Here is a 14,394-nt window from a genome sequence, read left to right on the forward strand (position 1 = left end):
AACTCCTATAAGGACACCAGTCATAGTGGATTAGGGGCCACCCTAATCATTTTAGTTCAATTACCTCTTTTAAGACCCCATCTCCAAATATGGTTGCATTCTAAGGTACTAGGGGTTAGGAATTCAACATAAGAATTTGGGGGGGGGGACAAAATTCAGCCCATAACACAGGAGGATTCTGACTGGCCCCAGTGCAAACACATGGCTGATTCTGTGTATAAAAGAGCAATTAATTCCCTCTCACTCTCCCTTCTCCAGATTCCCTGAGTGAGCAGCATGCAAGCTGACCCTTGACTGTTCTCCCTCAGTTTTCCTTTGGCCTAAGTCCCATGCTAAGTCTCATTACCTCAACTAGATACAAAGCCCCTTGAGGCCAGAGTGTTTCTGCCACATTTTGGCTCATGTTTCACCATGGTGGGTACACGAGAAATACTAAGAGTTTGTTCATTTCATGTGCCATGTATCCTGGAATATGCAACATTGTATGCCTACAGTATAGCTGGGTTCTCAGTCAAAGTTCATGCATTCTTCCAAGCAAACATGTACTGAGCATGAGTAATACAGTCTTTGCTGTAGAGGGTTTCATAGTCTACTAGGGAAGACAGACTAATAAACATCATTTCAGATTTATAAACATAATTTCATTGAAGTGTGACAGAGGTAGAGAGAGAGATACAGGAGCTTATATAGGAGGGGGGTGGAGTTCGGGAGGAGAGGCAGGTGGTCTAGGAAGGATAGCATGCTAGAGTCTTGCTACTGATATCGTGGTCCACAGATTGGCATTACGACATCACCTGGGAACTTTTACAAATGCAGAATCTGAGGCTCAGACCCAGACTATGGAATCAGAATCTGCTCTGTTTCTGGACTTGCAATTCAGGCATTGAAAACTAAAGTACCCATAAGGGATGGAATATAAATGAGTACAATAAGTGAGTGTAAGAAAAATCCTATAGCTCTTAGTCTGTATTTTATTTCCCCCACTTTTCCTAGAGCTAAGATGTGGCAGAGACTGATGGCAACAAAAAGTAAGTGCTCCCTCTTCCGTACTCGAGTTATTGTCAGAGATGGTTTTCCAGTTGGAATTTATATTTCCCTGCCGCCTAGCATATAGTGGGGCCATGTGACGAGTTCTGACCAATGAGGTGTGTGGGAAGTGATATATGTCCCATCTGTGCCTGAGCTTTTAAGAAGCAGGTTGGTTTTTTCCTACTCTCTCTCTCTCCCCATTTTCTGGATGAAGGTCAAATACCAAAGCCAGAGGGAATGGCAGAGTCACAAGATGGAAGGAGCTTGGGTCCTTAATCACCACCTAGAGGAAAGCCATCATCATCAACTGTTACAAGACTGTGAAATAAACTTTTATTGCATTAAGTCATGGATATTTGGGGGTTCGTTAATTACAGCAGCTAGTGTTGCCCTAATACACATGGACGGGATATTTACTACAAGGACAACAGCAATATAATCACAATAACAAATGGTAATGACATTGAGTGTTGATGAGGCAGTAGGGAGTGGTGGGGACTGTGGTGAACTGGAGCCTGCTTGCCCTGTATAAGGAGGAATGCTTTATCAGATCTACCTGATTGCTCTCTTGTATAAATATAGGCTCAGTGTGGTCAGAACTTCCAATTTTATAATTCAGCCTCACTTAAAAAGAAAAACAAAAAAACTAGGTTCCAAATAAAACATGTCTATGGGATCAATCTGTCCCATTGGTAGTCAGATTGCATACTCTGTACTAACTGGTTGATATCAACTAGACCACCTCTCCCATGTGCCAGCACTAGTCATTTTGCAGATGAGGAAGCTATGAGAGTTTCTGGAATAAGGCATTGTTTCTGGTAAGCGCATGTGAAACGTTGCTTTATGATTGATCAAAGTGTAGGATTGACATTGATGTTCAGGCCTCCAGGGCTGTAGTAAGATTACTGTTACTACCACTGCTACTATCCCTAGGACCGGTATTTATACAGCTGCTGCTGCTAATAGTTTAACTGGTATTATTGCTTTGTCCTTCTACAGCCATTTTTTCCCTTTCATTTAACCCTTTCAACACTCTGTGTGGTACGATCAGCGCCCCCATTTTATCAGAGGAAAAATATGAGGCCCAGAGAAGTGACTTGCTGAAGGTCCCTTAGCTCATAGTTCCAGAGTCACGTCTTTTGAGCTTTGCTACTTAAGCCTGAGGATCATCCTAGGCCACCTTACAGTGTCCAGCAAAGGCAAACTGCACACATCAGGGATGCTTAGGTTCAGAATGTTATAGTGAAGAAAGTCACCTTGACCTGTTGGCCTGGTGGCAGGCTCCATTCTTTATTTGAAGGAGACTTTGCGGAGTGCGGGAGGGAGGAATATGGGGTGAGGGAAAGGGGAAGCAGTTATTTCCCCCTTTTGCCCTTCACGTGGGGAGAGGAGCACGGTACCCAGCATCTAGGCTGGTGGGGGTTATATTCCCTCTCTTGCTTAGCAGAAAATCAGATGCTTTTTAGCGGACCCTGAGCATCTCTGAAGCATTGGTACCTCTGGCTGGATCCTTGTAACTTTTTGTCACCTTGCCCCTTTGAGACTTGGTTTCCTCAACTATAAAATGAAGATACTATTATGGTACCCATAGTGGAGCCTAATTACAAGGAGCTAGTAGATGGTAAGGGCTGTGCTAGGCACAGAGTAGGTCCACAGTAAATGTTAATCCATTGAGCCAGCAGTTCTGAAGGCATTTTGTAGATGGACTTGAATGAGCTGTACACAGACGAGCAATAATAATTCTGCATGGGCTAGGGCATCTGCCAGCTCGCCCATGAATCTACCCCCAAACTACCAGGTCTGGGCGGCGGATGCTTTTCTGGATGCCCAGAGGCCGGCTTTGCAAAGAGGAGCAAACAACACCATCTATTCACGGTCTCGGGGCTCCTCCTGCCAGAGCCCACGAGGGGTTTGGATTCAGAAAGCTATTGAAGGGAAGCCACAAAGACACGTTTTCTCCCCTGTGGCCTGGACAGAAGACAGAGCGGCCGAGGCACAAGAAGAGGGTTGTTTTGCCTCAGCCGGCAGCCGGCAAATTCTGTCAAAGCAGCTGAAGGAGAGAAGTCGTCAGAACACCCAGGACAAACAGGAGCCCTGGCGCAGGCAGGAGATAAAAGATCAGGAGGGCAGCCCCCCAGGCACACAGGCCTCACTTCACAGAGCCCTGGCAGCTACGCTCTGGCCATTGTTTGGACCCGTGGGCTGTGATGACGGAGGCTTTCCTCTTCTTCTTCTTAAAGAAAGAATTTATGTCAGAGGAAAGAGAGTTTGTGTTGCGTGAACAGTGCCTGCCAAATGAAAATCTTTGGTTCTTAAAACAGCGAGGCACACATTCAAACCGGCCCCCTGTCCCTGGTGGTGGAGAAGATGGGCGGGCGTGGGGTGGCTGAGGGCCTCCATTTCAGACCTGGCTCCCCCTTCTTGGTTTTGCTGAACCGCTGCGGTTCTTGCTGCCGTTTCTGCTGTTATAAAACGGAGGCCAATTGCTTCAGTGGGCGTCTCTGCTCTAATCCAGGCTCTGCTCCCTTCCCCTGAGGCTGTAGCCACCCATATCTCTGTGGGGGCCTTCCTGCCTGCCCTGCTTTTGTCTACATAGTCCCCTTTGCCCCAAATGCCCTTCTACCTTCACCTGGCGTGTCCAACGGGTATTGCAATTCAACATATGCACAATGAATCTTGGCATCTTAAACCTCCATGCCCTGCATCTGAAGCATCCCCTGAGGTTTGACTCTGGGGAGGATAAAGGAGACAGCCCAGGTTAGTGAAGAGGGGGCTAAGGAACAAGGGGGTGTACCTTAAGTCTGAATGTGCCTATTACCCTGTAATCTTCCATGTCAAGGAAGTGAGGAGAGGGCTGATGAGAATTGCAGAGGGAGGAACTAACAACTTCTTCCCAAGGAACTCCTCAGAAATGATGATCTTGTTGCCATCATTTCTCCTCCTAGGCTGACCGTCAGTGTTGGTTTGGATGGGATCTGTGCAGAGGTGATGTTATTCACATCAGCTCAGTCCCATTGCTTTTCAACAAGCTTTTATTGGAGGCACACTGTGTGCACATCACCATCAACTGATGAGGAAATGCAAGCTGCTGACACTCTTCAGAAGAATTGGAGGTGTTGTCAGCCTCACAGACCCATAAGCAGGATGTCAGCCCTGAAAGACTGAGGCTGACCGAACTCACAAGACAGGCAGGTAGAACCACAGTGACTGCCCACTGAGGGATAGTGAGAGTGCTTTTTTCCCAGGGTGCAGGGAGGTTCTGGTACCCTGTCCATGCTCTGGTCCATGGAGAGCCAAGGCCCTCAGAGGGTGTGTTGGAGGCATGGTGGCTAAGCAGGGGCTCACCCATGCTGGTTTTTTTTTTTTTTTTAAAATTTAATTTTTTTTGGCCATGCTGAGCAGCTTACAGGATCTTAGTTCCCTGACCAGGGATTGTACCCAGCCCCTCAGCAGTGAAAGCGCAGAGTCCTAACCACTGGACCACCAGGCCAGGGAAGTCCCCAGGCTGTTTTAGAATTCAGAAAGAGCATTTTTTTTTCCTTAAAAAAATTTTTTTTTGAGCATTTTAAAAACTAAAATTTTTTTTTTTTTTTTTTTTCTAAAGGAGGTTAAACTACAAGTTGTAATTTCAGGGTAGACATTTACAGCATGCTCTTTGACTTCAGCAGGTAGAGGAGGCTAGGGAGGGCAGTACAGGTCCAGGACCTAACTCATGACAGGGAAGGGCATGTTGCAGTGTGGTCAGAAGGCAGCCGGTCATTCTATATGGTTAAAGCATAGTGAGGCGAGGGATGACTTAAATCCAAGTGCCTGGAGCTTCGTGGGTGATGAATACATCAGAGTTCCTTTCCTTTCTTCCCTTTGGCCTAAGCCTCACCTGAAACTCTCCTGGCAAATCACACTCCCTGTCAGCCTGGTGTTGTTTTAGTATATGACCTTTCGTAAGGCTTTTGTTATTGTCACATCTAATATTTTAAATTATAATCAAGTACATTTGGTTAAAAAATTTGACCAGTGTAAAATATACTATCGTTTTCCCCAGAAACAACTGCGATTAAATTTTTCTTAGCTGTTTTTCAGAAAGTTTTATGTATGTATAAGTGTGTGTATGTTTTCTTTCCAAAAGCAATCATATTATAAATACTCCTCTGTTCCCCTGTGCTTCATTGAGTAAAATAACAAAGAGCTCTTTACTATCAGCATAGAGAAATCTGCCTCATTCTTTTTTAACAGCTGCCTAGCTTTCTGTAATTTATTTAGTCCATTATTTTCAGTAATTTTCAATTAAATGCATTGCATCAATGAAAATCAATATATATATACTTACATATATATCTGCACAAAAAATTTCAGAACATATAGTTACTGCGTTGAATGGTATTGTGGGTTATCATTTTTGCAGAACTATTGCTAAATTGTTCTACAAGGATAGCACCTCTGACAATGAACAGCAGTTTTCGACATACTCATCGACACTGGGTACTATCAGATTTTTAAAATATTCTCTGGTATGATGTGAAAACTGGTATCTCATTGTTTTTTTTTTAAAATTAATTAATTAATTAACTTATATTTTTGGCTGCGTAGGGTCTTCGTTTCTGTGCGAGGGCTTTCTCTAGTTGCGGCAAGCGCGGGCCACTCTTCATCGCGGTGCGCAGGCCTCTCACTATCGCGGCCTCTCTTGTTGCGGGGCACAGGCTGCAGACGCGCAGGCTCAGTAGTTGTGGCTCACGGGCCTAGTTGCTCCGCGGCATGTGGGATCCTCCCAGACCAGGGCTCGAACCCGTGTCCCCTGCATTGGCAGGCAGATTCTCAACCACTGCACCACCAGGGAAGCCCTATCTCGTTGTTTTTTTTTTGTTTTTTTTTGTTTTTTTTATGCATCCCTCACCTAATTTTTTTTTTTGTTAAATTATTTATTTATTTATTTATGGCTGTGTTGGGTCTTCGTTTCTGTGCGAGGGCTTTCTCTAGTTGTGGCAAGTGGGGGCCACTCTTCATCGCGGTGCGCGGGCCTCTCACTATCGCGGCCTCTCTTGTTGCAGAGCACAGGCTCCAGACGCGCAGGCTCAGTAATTGTGGCTCACGGGCCCAGTTGCTCCGCGGCATGTGGGATCTTCCCAGACCAGGGCTCGAACCCGTGTCCCCTGCATTGGCAGGCAGATTCTCAACCCCTGCGCCACCAGGGAAGCCCCCTATCTCGTTGTTTTAACGAGCATTTTTTTTATGCATGAGTGAGGTTGAGTATTGTTTTATGTGTATTAACCATTCCAATTTATTTTTTTCTAAAGTGACTTCAACTCTATTTTTCTGTTGGATTTTATATCTAGTAGTTTTTATTGATTTTTAATCATACATTGTGGTGGGCAACCTTTAACATGATCTTCGCCTCCTGATCTTCATGCCCTTGTGTGATCCACTTTTCCTGAGTCTAGGCTGGACTTTTTGACTCACTTGCCATGAACACAGCACAGCAAAAGTGAGGGGATCTCACTTCTGATGTCAGGTTATGAAAAGACTAAGGCTTCTCTCTTAGGTGCTCTTTTTCACTCACTGGCATACTTTCTACCTCTTTCTGAATTGGAGCCCAGCAGCCATGTAAAGAAGTCCAGGTGATCCTGAAGGAGAGGTCATGGGCAGAGGCCATAGAAAATGAGAAGCAACATGGGGGAAAACTCTGGCACCCCGCTGACAACAAACACCAATTGCCCCTCGTGTGAGGGCGCCATATTGGAAGAGGATCCTGCAGCCCTAGTCAAGCCTTCAGATGATAGCAGCCCCAGCTGGCAGTTTGACTGCAGACTCATACAAGACCCTGAGCCCGGCCCATCCAGCTAAGTGGCTCCCAAATTCCTGACCCACAGAAACTGTGAGATAACTAATGCTTGTTTTAAGCCACTAAGTTTTGGGGCAATTTGTTAAACAGCAATAAATTAATAATACCTATGTATTTCTGATATTTCCCCAGAAAACTATGGTTTTGTTTTTATTCACAATGATTTTTGTGGTGCAGGAATTTGAAATTTTTATGAAGTCATATTGATCGACCTGTTCACCTCTAACTTCTAGTACACCTGATGAAATTAAGGTGATAATTTTCTAATTTGATAAAATTTCTTGATTAACATTTATTATTGAAGTATAGTTAATTTACAATGTTATATTAGTTTTAGGTGTACAGCATAGTGATTCAGTATTTTTATAGTTTATACTTCTTTTAAAGTTATAAAATATTGATTATATTCCCTCTGCTGTACATTACACCCTTGTATCTATTTTATACTTAGTAGTTTGTACCTGCTAATCTTCTTCCCCCATCTTGCCTCTGCCCCCACCCCTCTCCCAACAGGTAACCACTAGTTTATTCTCTGTATTTTTAATTAGAAAATTAATTTGTGTATATTATAGAAAACTATTGAGAAAAATTGCTTGATATATATTACCAATAGAAAAATGTAAAGATTTATCATAGTTTCTTTTTTTTGATGTATTTCACCATAGGGGAGATCAATTTTGTATACAGTTTTGCATCCTCCTTTTTTCAGTCAGTAATTATACTTGCTACCACTTACTGTGTTTTGAGCACAGGTCAGACACTGTGTTAATTTTTTTAAATGTGCATTTCTTTTAGCCCTTACAAAAACTCTATGGGACAGACATGATTATTATTATTATTTTAGAGATTAGGGAACTGACACTCAGAGAGGATAGTTTGTTCGAGATTTAGTTTTAGTAGGTGAGCCAGAATATAAATGCAGGTCTGTTTGATTCCAGGACATTTATGGATTGAATTGTGTTCACATATCCTTCCCACCGCTTCCCAAATTCACATGCTGAAGTCCTCAGAATGGGACTGTATTCAGAGATGGGGCTTCTAAAGAGGTAATTAAGGTTAAAGGGAGTCATTGGGGTGGGTCCTAATCCAATGTGACTGCTGCCCTTGTAAGAAAATGAGATTAGGACACAGACACACACAGAGCAAAGACTGTGTGAAGACACAGAGAGAGGATGCCATCTATAAGACAAGAAAAGAGGTCTCAAAAGAAAACCCTGCCAGCACCTTGATATCAGACTTTCAGAATTGTTAAGAAGTTGCCTCCAGAATTGTGAGAAAGTAAATTTCTATTGTTTAAGCTACCCAGTCTGCGGTATTTGTTTGGCCGCCCTGGAAAACTAATACAAGGGCTAAAGAGCTTAACTCTTAGGGTATATTGCCTCTTAACATTTACATTATTTCAGAAGCATTTAAAAATTTTTTGATGTCCTTAAAATTCTTTGAAACTGTTATTTTAATCACTAGGTGATATTACTTCAAATAGGTATGCCAGAGTTAATTTGACTCTCCTCTCTAGCTGGACATCTGGGTGGCTTCAATTGTTTTGAATTTTTAATAACGGTGTAATGAATGTCTGTATTATGGAAATCTTCTCATTTCTCTTCTAGTTTCTTAGAAGGAGAATTACTTGGTCCAAGAGTATAAACATTTTTTAGGACTCCCTAGTTTAAATTAAATAAACACATGCAGTACATTTCCCCAAATAAACAATATCAAAGAGACTTTCTTCAAATCAAGACAGTATGGTCAATGCAACCTATGAATGCTTATCAGGAAAAGAAAAGATTAGGTTCTTTTTATATTTGCAATTGTAATCTCTTTGATACAGTATTGGAGAATCCAGGAAAGTAAGGGAAGTCAAACAGATCTGCAGTCAGTCCCTGGCATTCTCTTATTCTCTGTGTGGCCTTAGACAAGTGAATTAGTAGCCCTAGATCTCAGGTTCCTCATAATATTGTTATGACGATTAAACAAGTAGATGAATATAAATGCTTAGCACAATTCATATATACTCATTTAAAAAAAAGAGAGTAAATGCATCTTGCCAGGGTAAAGACTTACCTACCTAAAGTTACTAATACTCCCAGGATATGAATGGTGAGATTTTGCATCCAGACTGAAATAAAACTCCTTACTTTATTTATTTAAAAAAATATACACTATGTAGCAGGGCTTTTATTTATTTATTTAATTTTTATTTTATGTTGGAGTGTAGTTGATTTACAATGTTGTGTTAGTTTCAGGTGTACAGCAAAGTGACTCAGTTATACATATACATATATCTCTTCTTTTACAGATTCTTTTCCCATATAGGTTATTACAGAGTATGGAGTAGAGTTCCCTGTGCTATACAGTAGGTCCTTGTTGATTATCTATTTTATATATAGTAGTGCATATATGTTAATTCCAACCTCCTGATTTATCCTCCCCCGCACCTTTCCCCTTCGGTAACCGTAAGTTTGTAAAACCCCTTACTTTAAATCCATAAATAGGATTTATTTTGAGATTGGCACTGTGCTAGATAATTTTATATTTAGTATTTTTTAAACTTTGGGTTTATTTATTTATTTATTTATGGCTGTGTTGGGTCTTCGTTCCTGTGCGAGGGCTTTCTCTAGTTGTGGCAAGAGGGGGCCACTCTTCATCGCGGTGCACGGGCCTCTCACTATCGCGGCCTCTCCCGTTGCGGAGCACAGGCTCCAGACACGCAGGCTCAGTAGTTGTGGCTCACGGGCCCAGCTGCTCCGCGGCATGTGGGATCCTCCCAGACCGGGGCTTGAACCCGTGTACCCTGCATTGGCAGGCAGATTCTCAACCACTGCGCCACCAGGAAAGCCCCTATATTTAGTATTTTTTATATAATCCTCACAAATTTTGCGAATAGGTATTATCTTCATTTAACAGATGAGGAAACCAAGTCTCAGAGAGGCTACATAACCTGCCTTAGGGTCACAGGGTCACTAAATGACCTAGGCGGGATTTGAACCTGGTTCTGTCCAATTCCACACCCCATGTTCTTTTCCTTCTTTACATTGTTTCATCCAATTAAGACAACATCCATTTGTGCAACATATCTACATATTATATGTAAAGGTATATTCTAAATTTATTATTTATACTTCAGCTCTTTTATTTTACATTTTGCCCAGATTTCCCCTTTCACACAGAATCTCACTTTGTTCATCAGGCTGAGGTTGAAGAAGTCAGGCAGAAGTTAGAATGATTTAAATTTTGTGCTCAGAAGACTCTAGAATCGCTAGCTAGTTAGCTAGAATAGTTAGTTATTTCTTCCTATCTCTTCCCCCGAACCCTCTTTGGAAAATAAAAGGATTGCAACCTGACCCTCTCTCTTGCTCTTTGATTCTCATGGCATTCTTTTTGGATTAAGGGTGTCCAGTTTCCTTGGGAGAAATAAAATATGGTCATCTAAGTGACAAGAGTACAAGCCCCTTCAGTAAACTCCTTAATGGGAGTGTTTATGAGATGTATTTTCACCTCATTGAGCTTTTTATTTCACTAAGATTCTTTCATCCACCCAAGCAGGTGAAGAAAATGGGAAAATGATGGCAGAGAAAAGAAGAGCTTTAGGGAACTTGAAAAGAAAGAGAAAACCAAAAGAAGCTGTCCCACATTTGTTTACTTCTAAGGTCTAGCAAGCCATCAAACCAGTAACAAAAGGGCAAATATTTTTACCCCTGATGAGCAGTGTGCATGTAAAACAGGTCAGTTACCGAGAGAAATGGCCACTTTATTTAGCCATTCATTTCATCTTTCATTTATGCATCACTGTTCATTTATTCATTCAATAGTTGGAGCATCTATATTAGAAGTCCTGCCTTTAACGTGAGGAGGACCTGTATTTGACCAGTTAATCAAAAAGATTTTTAAGGAGGGGAATTATTTAAAAAAATACATGTACTATTAAAACTTTTTGTTTTTACTTAAAACTCATGTCTGTATATTCATTCACCCATCTTCTGATATAATCATTTGTGTATTGGTTTTCATCTTTCTTGGAAAAAAACCACAAAAACACAAAGACACCCAACATCACCCAGTTTCTAGTTCTATTTTCTCTAAAATAGATGAGGAGCTTAAAGAAACTTTTGAAGCAATTTGATTTCACACCTCTAACTTTTTACAATCCTTTCCCTTCCAAATGTTATGGTTGGTTAGCTCATAATTAATTTAACAAAAATTTTTAAAACCGACAAGACTTTATCAAATTTTTCTAAAGAATTCAACAAAGGTTTCATGGAAACAATAATTTTTTTTTTATACTCAGATTATTTTTTTATACTGAGATTATATACTCAGGTTTACAGATTATTTAATTAAATGACACCCCTATGATGTTAGCTGATATTATTATGATATTAGCTTAACTTTACTACAGGTACTGTGTTCAGTACTTGGCCTAAATTCACTTATTAATCATTACAGCCAGCCTGTAATATTATTATCCCCACTTCCCAGGGGAGAAAATGACATGAACTGGTTTGAGAAAAGCATACTGGTGACTCTTGGTGAGTATATAACTTAATGGATGGGCCAGAAGTGTGTGATGTAACAACACATAGCCTACTAGCTGTAGCCCTTGTTGGGTAGGAAAACTCTAAGGTATCTTCTACACAAACTCCCAGAGTTGCCCAGGGGTATGGAGCCCCAGTTGTCCACGGCAGCAACTTGCTTGATAATACACCTTTATCAGCTGCCTTACTTTCTCTCTCACTTCCTCACTCTCCTGTTGGTACTTCCTAGTCAGGCCCAGCTACATAATTTGCAGGGTCCAATGCAAACTGAAATTGCAGGGCTCCTTGTTGAAAAGTTATTATGAGTTTCAAGATGCTGACAGCACAGCATTAAACCAAGCACAGGACCCTTCTGAAACAGGCCCTGAGTGAGTGCATAGGTTGTGTGCCTATGAAGCTGGGGCTGGTATTCCCTCCCAAAGAAACTACTTGTACTTTCCCTGCCTTGGGATTTGCATCTGGGGGAACCCAACTGACGTCACGGAGATATTCCACAAATACCTCAAAATGAAGACAACTGCACTTTTATTAATTAAATGCCTGAGCCACCTTTATAATATTTTTCCTAACTTTTAGGCTATATGTCCTTTGTTTACTTTTACATGGCAGTGGTTTTGTGATTTCTCTGTAAGGAGAACAGAAAGATAATTCAGTCTTTCCTCTAACATGATTGCACAAAGTTTAAAAAAAAATTACTTAGGGGGAGCTCCCTGGAGGTCCAGTGGTTAAGACTCCACGGCTTCCACTGGGAGTGTGGGTTCGATCCCTGGTCAGGGAACTAAGATCCCACATGCCATGTGGCATGGCCAAAAAAAAAAAAAAATTATAGCTTAGGAAAGTTTCAGTTTTTCTTCATAGTCCATTTTGAATAATGCCCTGTGAATTTTTAGGATTGTTATCAGATTTTGGGAAATCTTCATCAAGTTTCCTTCATACATGAATGAGAGCAATCAGATTTCAGGACATTTCTAGTGCACTGTCTAATCTTAAAGGCTCGTTAGTTTTCTAGCACAGCTGTAACAAATTACCATAAACTTAGTGACTTAAAACCATACAAATTTATTAAAGTTCTTAGGTCAGAAGTCCAATACAGAGATTACTAGAGCAAAATCAAGGTGTCAGCAGGATTGCGTTCGTTTTTTGAAGCTCTAGAGGAGAGTCCACTTCCTTGCCTTTTCTAGCTTCTAGAGGCCACTCACATTCCCTGGCTGGTAACCCCCTTCCTCTGTCTTTAAAGCCCAAAATGTTCTGTGGTTGAATTTCTCTCTGATCTACTCTTCTGCCTTCTTCCATTTTTAAGAACCCATGGGATTGGATTGGGCCCACCCAGATCATCCAGGATAATTATCCCATCTCAAGGTCTGTGCCCTTGATCACATCTGCAAAGACCCTTTTGCCATATAAGGTAACATATTCACGGGTTCCAGATTAGATTAGAAAGTAGGCATCTTTTGCTGGAAGGGAGACATTATTCTGCCTGCCACACTCTTTTCATTAATGACATTATTCACAGATTTGTCTTCCATTTCTTGTTTGGTGGTGGATTATGAGTTTTTATCTTTTTATCAATGTCAGTTATATCAGCAAGAAAGAAATATTTTTTCAATGTGTTCAGAGGATTCAAATTTTTTTCTTTCTCTTAATGAATTACTACTTTTGGTATGGTCTGATTTTTTTTTTTTTCCTGGCAATTTACTTCTTGAGGTCAGAATAATTTCTATTGATTTTATCAATCTTCTATATTGCTTTTTTTCCATTTTCCATTTTTAAATTTATTTTTTACTTTTTTATTTTTTAAGTTGAAGTCTAGTTGATTTGTGATGCTGTGCCAGTCTCTGCTGTACAGCAAAGTGACTCAGTTATACACATAGAGACATTCTTTTTTTAATATTCTTTTTCATTATGGTTTATCTCAGGAGATTGGACATAGTTCCCTGTGCTATACAGTAGGACCTTGTTGTTTATCCATTCTAAATGTAATAGTTTGCATCTACCAACCCCAAATTCCCAGTCCATCCCTCTCCCTTTCCCCCTCCCCCTTGGCAACCACGAGTCTGTTCTCTATGTCTCTGAGTCTGTTTCTGTTTTGTAGATAAGTTCATTTGTGTCATATTTTAGATTCCACATATAGGTGATATCATATGGTATTTGTCTTTCTCTTTCTGACTTACACTTAGTATGATCATCTCTAGTTGCATTCATGTTGCTGCAAATGGCATTATTTTGTTCTTTTTTTATGGCTGAGTCGTATTTCCATGTTTTATCTGCACTTTCTCTCCACAACTTAATGTATGAAGATGACAAAAGCTGCCTTTATATGTAGTCACATCAGGAGGCTTTCATTTCTGTCTTATTTAATAGATATAAAATGTCTCTCCACTTTCCAGATTAAGTGACGTTCCCCAAAGCTATTCTACAAATGTTGGTAGCCACAGCAATGTGATTGACATGAAGGAAAGTATAATAGGAGGGAAGCATTTCCTAAATGATTCAGTGAAAATTTCTTATTTTTGCCAGTTTTACAATAATGTGTGAACTTGTGAGCACAGGGCTAGAGCTCCTGCCCAAGGCCTTCTTTACCTTCTTTACCTTCTTTAGCTGGAAAGACGTGGCAAAGGAAGCCTAAGCTTAAACCAAGTCTTGAAAGACAAAGGGAATTTAGCTAAGCATAGAAGGAAAGGAAAGATCATCCAAGCAGAGGTCATGATTGGCTTCAGCACAGAAGTGTGACAGGGCATGGAATGTTCTGGAAAATGTCAGCCATTCAGAGTGGGTGGAGGAGAAGGAGGAGAGGGAGAGGTAGAAGATTCAGCAGATGAGAGAGGCGTGAGGAACACCGTGGACTTTATCCTGAGGGCAGGGGAATCCCACCAAAGAGTTATAAACAGAGATGACAGAAGTTTGGATCTATGTCTTAGGTTTACTTGGGGGCTGCCTTGGAGAGAGTTGGATGGGAGAACAAAAGTGACCACTTCAATCCTTTTGTTTCAAAGCAAA

Source organism: Balaenoptera musculus, chromosome 17 (genome assembly GCF_009873245.2).
Source record: "Balaenoptera musculus isolate JJ_BM4_2016_0621 chromosome 17, mBalMus1.pri.v3, whole genome shotgun sequence".
NCBI lineage: Eukaryota > Metazoa > Chordata > Mammalia > Artiodactyla > Balaenopteridae > Balaenoptera > Balaenoptera musculus.